Source organism: Mandrillus leucophaeus, unplaced genomic scaffold (assembly GCF_000951045.1).
Source record: "Mandrillus leucophaeus isolate KB7577 unplaced genomic scaffold, Mleu.le_1.0 Scaffold70, whole genome shotgun sequence".
Lineage (NCBI taxonomy): Eukaryota > Metazoa > Chordata > Mammalia > Primates > Cercopithecidae > Mandrillus > Mandrillus leucophaeus.
This window is the reverse complement of record NW_012107586.1, coordinates 3,900,409-3,905,781: the sequence shown is the minus strand read 5'-3', so window position 1 is coordinate 3,905,781 and position 5,373 is coordinate 3,900,409. Positions and strand designations below refer to the sequence as shown.

Here is a 5,373-nt window from a genome sequence, read left to right as displayed (position 1 = left end):
AAAAGAAAAAGATACTTGCACACGCATGTTTATAGCAGCACAATTTGTAATTGCAAAAACATGGTACCAGCCCCAATGCCCATCAACCAACAAGTGGATAAAGAAATTGCGGTATACATATGTCACAGAATACGCCTCAGCCATAAAAAGGAACAAACAATGGCATTCACAGCAACCTGGATGGAATTTGAGACTATTATTCTAAGTGAAGTAACTCAGGAATGGAAAACCAAATATCGTATGTTCTCACTTATAAGTGGAAACTAAGCTATGAGGATGCAAAGGCATAAGAATGACACAATGGACTTCGGGGACTCGGGGAAAGGGTGGGTGTGAGGTGAGAGATCAAAGACTACACATTAGGTACAGTGTACACTGCTCGGGTGATGGGTGCACCAAAATCTCAGAAATCACCACTAAATAACTTATTCATGTAACCAAACACAACCTGTTCCCCAAAAACCTATTTAAATAAATAAATAAATAAATAAATAAATAAATAAATAAATAAAATGATATTTCATAAAATAAGATGTACACAATTTTGGGGGAAATAAGAATAAATTGTCGATGATGAAATTCCAGGCCTGAGGAGATGTCAATGGGCAGCAGGGTAAGTCAGAAGAGACGGTCAGCTCCTAATGCTCCCTGCCCCAAGATAGCCTGATGGGTGCATGCCCATCTTAGGCACAGCATAGGACCTTCCCTAATGACCAGACTCCAGAGGCAAAGAAATGGGTCACCAGGGCTTCCCCTTCCTTGTCCACAGGACATCCCTGAAAGCCACTCAGAAATGGGCGCTACCCAGCCACCTTGCCTGTGATCCATCCAGGTCAGCTGAAGAGGCTGTTGGAGGGATGCTAGAGGGAAGCCCAGGGTCCTGCATGGGGTCTGGCATGTAGCAGTGTTGAACATGGAGAAGGAAGGGCAAGCTGAGGCAGATACCTTCCACCAGATGTTCAGGAGGCACAGACTCTCCCTGACCAAGCCACTCTTGGGGGCTGCGGTTGGACCGGCCTGCCCACTGGCTTGTCCACAATGCCTTCCTTCTTGGTGCTCCAGCCTGAGCCTTTCTCTGGGAACACCTGGACCTGTGGCAGGGGGAGGCCTACTTGCAAAGGAGGGTCGCATTATCAGACATGCAGGCTATCTTTTGCTTATTCTGCATCTGAGAATGGACCAGCTAGGAACAAGTTCTGGTACAAGTCTCCGACCAGCCTCCGCACACCAGAGAGAGGGCAGGCAGCAAGAGAAGCCAGAGGCCTAGGCCAATCCACCTTAATCCTCACCTGCCGCATCACAGAGCCCTGTCCTCCCCTTCCTGCCAAAAACACAAACAAACAAAAAAAACAACAAAAACAAACAGAAAAACAAAACAAAAAACAGAAAGAAATACAACAAGCTGTTTAGTAGTTAAGAACTGATTCCTGAAACCAGTTTGCTTCAAATCTTGGCTCTTCCACTTACTAGCTGCTAATAGCTATGTGACCTTGGCCAAGTGACTTAACCTCCTTGTGCCTCAGTTTCCTTATCTGTAAAATAGGGCTATTATCTGCCTCATTGTTGTTCCGAGAATTAAATGAATTGGTAAATTTAAAGTGCTTAGAATAGTGCCTTACTAATTGAGGAAGTATTACTCCAACATTAGCTATTACTGAGAAGTTCTTTCTCCTATCTGACCTCACTCAATCCTGCTGCATTTTTTGGGTCATTGTTTTTTGTTTCACCCTGATCAGGGACAAAGCCCAGCAGCTCATGACCCATTTTAGAACAGGTCACTTGGACCACCAGATGCCTGTGAAGCAGACTGTCTCTCTCTCTTTCCAGCTTATGGTATCTCAGTACATTTTTCCATAAGGAATTCAGCTATGAGCAGAGAAGAGGGGTTGGGGATGGGGCTGGAACCTTCTATGGGGATACTGGGAATTAGCAGGAGATGCAGAGGAGTAGAAACTGCCCTGGGAAAGTGGAACCTAAGGAGAAGGAGGATGGAACCAAGCTCCTGGGAAGCACACCCTGCATTTATCCCTTGCCTTTTATCTGTGGAACTCCGAGCACTTCTCTTATTGCTGGGGAGTCATCAGCCTGCTCCTAGGACACATGGCAATACTCAGACCTCCAGAGGCAGCCCAGGCCTCAGAAATCACCTCCACACAGACACTGCCACCACTACCAAACACACACACATTATGCAAAAGGAGAAAACACAGGTCACAGGGGCTATGGAGCTGCATCCAGACCCAGCTCTCCCAGCTCCCAGGTCTGGCATCTTTCTATTGTAGGACATGTGACTCCATGGGAGTCCTGCTGCTGAGAAAGAAACCCAGGTAGCTCAGTTTCTAGTTCCTATTACCTTGTGTGTGCATGGCACCAGGAAAGAGGATGAGGTTGGTCCAGGGAGGTGTGCAGGGCCGACCACCATCTTCTAGGCCCTGTCACATTTAAGGGTAAGCCTGGGGAAATCTGGAGAAATGTGCCCCACCGCTGCAGAGAACACCCCTACCCTGTGCAGCTAAAGACACCTTCCCTACACCACCCTTTGGCCTCTGACAGCTGTCATAGCCACGTGCAGAGGTGACAAGGCAGGGCCTGTGTGGCCACCCACTGCTGCAAGTATCCAGGCCTCATAGAAGTCCAGCCCACTGGGTCTGCCCCCAGCTCCTGTTCAGGGCCCCAGTTTCGGTTCTGGCCCCAACTGTCTGGGGCAGACACAGGCACTGTGCCATCTGGCCAGCTGGAGGGGGAGCAGGTGGGGCCATGGCCAGCTGGGCTGCCCGGAGCAGGGAGAGGGGGGCTCGTTAAGACACACAATTAGCCGCCCTGCCTTTGATCTGGGACAGGGACTGCCAGCATCTAAGTGGAGTCAGCTGCTGCTACAGGCCACAGCAGCCAACGGCTGGGAAGGGGCTGGGGGAGGAGGTTTGGAGGGCAGGGGAGGGTGGAGGAGAGAGGATTCAGGAGCCAATGGAAACTAGAAGGGGTTAGAGAAGCTTGAGCCCTACCCATTCAAGTCAAAGAGGGAGGGAAGGGGAGAGGTCTGGTCTCCATTCTCTCCATGCAAATAATCTGCGCATTGCTCATGTGCCTGGGCAGAGAGAGAGAGACTAGTGTGCATGTGGGAACACTTAGGCGTGACACTGAATGGAGCCACACATATGTAAAAACAGGAGTAGGTGTTTGGTGTGTGTGTGTGTGTGTGTGCGCGCGCGCGCACGCACATATGCATGTCAGTTTCATTTCTTGGCATGCTCTTCCATTGCACCAGCTCACCTCTCTGGGTACACAGTGGGACTTCATGTTGGCCTTGCAACTTGGGAGATAGTATAAAAGGGGATTGGGTGCAAACTTTAAAGTCAGCTGGCCTGCATTTGACTCCTAGCTCTATGGCTCACTTTCAAGCTGTGTGACTAACGGCAAGTTACCCAGCTTCTCTTAGCTTCATTTGTAAAATGATACTAATGATAGGACTACAATATGGGGACTGTTTGGGGGTCCTAAAGCACGGATAAAATGCGGTAGAGCGGTGCCCACACAGCAGGTGCTTAGTATATGTTGGCTAATTAATTGGGTATCATTAGAATAATAGAACCTTAAGTGATCCTGGGATATGAGTGCCCATGCCTTGGTTTCCCCATCTGAGCACCACCCCAATCCCTGGAGGCCTAGGCATAAAACCAAGAGGATAAATGTAAAAAGGAGGTGGGAGAAAAATGAGCCAGGGCCATGGAGAGCAGAGCCTGGAAACCCACGCTGCTGGCTTCCCCTGGGCTGGGAGCATGGCTTCAGGGCCTCATGCCCTCTCTTTCCATCCGTTCCAAATGGGTCTGGGCCTTAGGGAAGACAGTACCTAAACTGTGTGGGAGCTCCCAGGGCCTGCTGTGTGAATCTACTACATTTCCCTCCATCAAACCTCTCCCTGACCTCTCCTCCCCTCTCACTCCAGTGCTGAGCCCAGCTCCCAGCTGCCCCCTCCTCAAATTTCCTCCAGTCCTCGTGTCCACAGTGAGGGAAGGGGTTCTCTGTTCCTCACAATGATCCACTCCCCTCTACCAGATGTTCTGCCCAGTACCCAGCCCAGGAACCAACCATCTAGATTCTTAGCACGAAAAGCTGGGGCTACCAGTGCCATTGGCACTAAGGTCATTGCTGCTCCTGAACTAGGTGAAGCAGCCAGCATGGACTTGGGGCCCTCCCACAGCTTTTTCTGACCCTCTCTCTTCCTACCGGAGGCCCCTGTCCCTGTCCCCCGTGGCCTAGGCTCCAGCACCCCTTCATCCCCCTCTGCTTGGCTGGGCAAAGCCCTATTGCATGCCTCGCCTTCCCAGGTTTGTCCACTTCACATGCTCAAGCCCTCTTCCCCCTCCCTGTATCAAAACTCCATCCCTCCAGCCCAGCTCATCTCAGGGAAGATGTCAGGACAATTCAATGATGGTAACAGCATTAAAGAAGGCCCAAGGGACCCAGGACCCCAACCCAAGCAGTGTCTGAAGTTTAAACATGGCAGAATCCACATTTAAGAGGATCCTAACCCATTGATAACATGGGTCAGAAAAGGCATCAGCACCCAGACATTCCACTTGGAGGAAACGGAGGTCACCTGACCCACACAATGGGCAATGTGTAACTTGGAAAGAAAGGAGATTCCTGGTGGAAGGAAGTAGACCAGGGGCTGGTTGACACCGTGGGTGGCTTCATGGGATTCCAATTTAGCTAGTCCTCCAGAAGATGGGCCAAGATGGACTGAGAAATGACTGCCCCCAGGAGGATGAACCTGCAGGTGGAGTCAGGGGTGCAGTGGTGGCCAGTGGAGGAGAGGATTGGCAGATTTATTTCCAGAAGCCCAGAGTCCCTTCTGAGAAGCAAGAGGTAGAAATGAGGTGTGAGGTGTAGCAATGAGGGGCGTTGATGGGGAGCTGGGGAGCGGAAACCACAGAGGTAGGCCAGTGTCCTGAGGCCCAGGGAAAGTGCCCAGCCCCGCTACTGCGGCTGGAGCCGGGCAGCCACTGTCCCACTCCCTCCCCATGCTGAGCACCTCCCTGCCCTGGCTAGCCCCGGCAAGTCGTCCCTCTCCAGCCCTAACCTCCTCCCTCCACCCGTCCCCCCAGCTCACCTCGCGCTTATTAAACTGCAGGTGAACCCGGGAGCGCCTGGCACCCAGCCAGCCCTGCGCTGTTCTGCCGCTCTGAACTCTCCCCCAGGCTTCAAAGACCCCAAGGTCCTCCAGCAGGCCGCGCGGGCCTGACCCAGCGAGGCTCTCAGGGCACCTGGGTTCACTGGGTCTAGAGGGAACAGGAGGACAGAGGGGATACCAAGGCCGAGGAGAGGGATGCAGAGCTTGCCTTGCCTCACCCGAAGCTGCAGAAGTTAGAACCT

The 5,373-nt window shown here is 51.8% G+C and overlaps 1 protein-coding gene across 1 annotated transcript in view; it reads right to left on the bottom strand.

Annotated features, from left to right (window-relative positions):
* The window catches only part of WNT10A (wingless-type MMTV integration site family, member 10A), a 13,987-nt gene that overhangs the window by 4,819 nt on the left and 3,795 nt on the right, over nt 1-5,373 (bottom strand). The gene's annotated exons all lie outside the window — the stretch shown is intronic.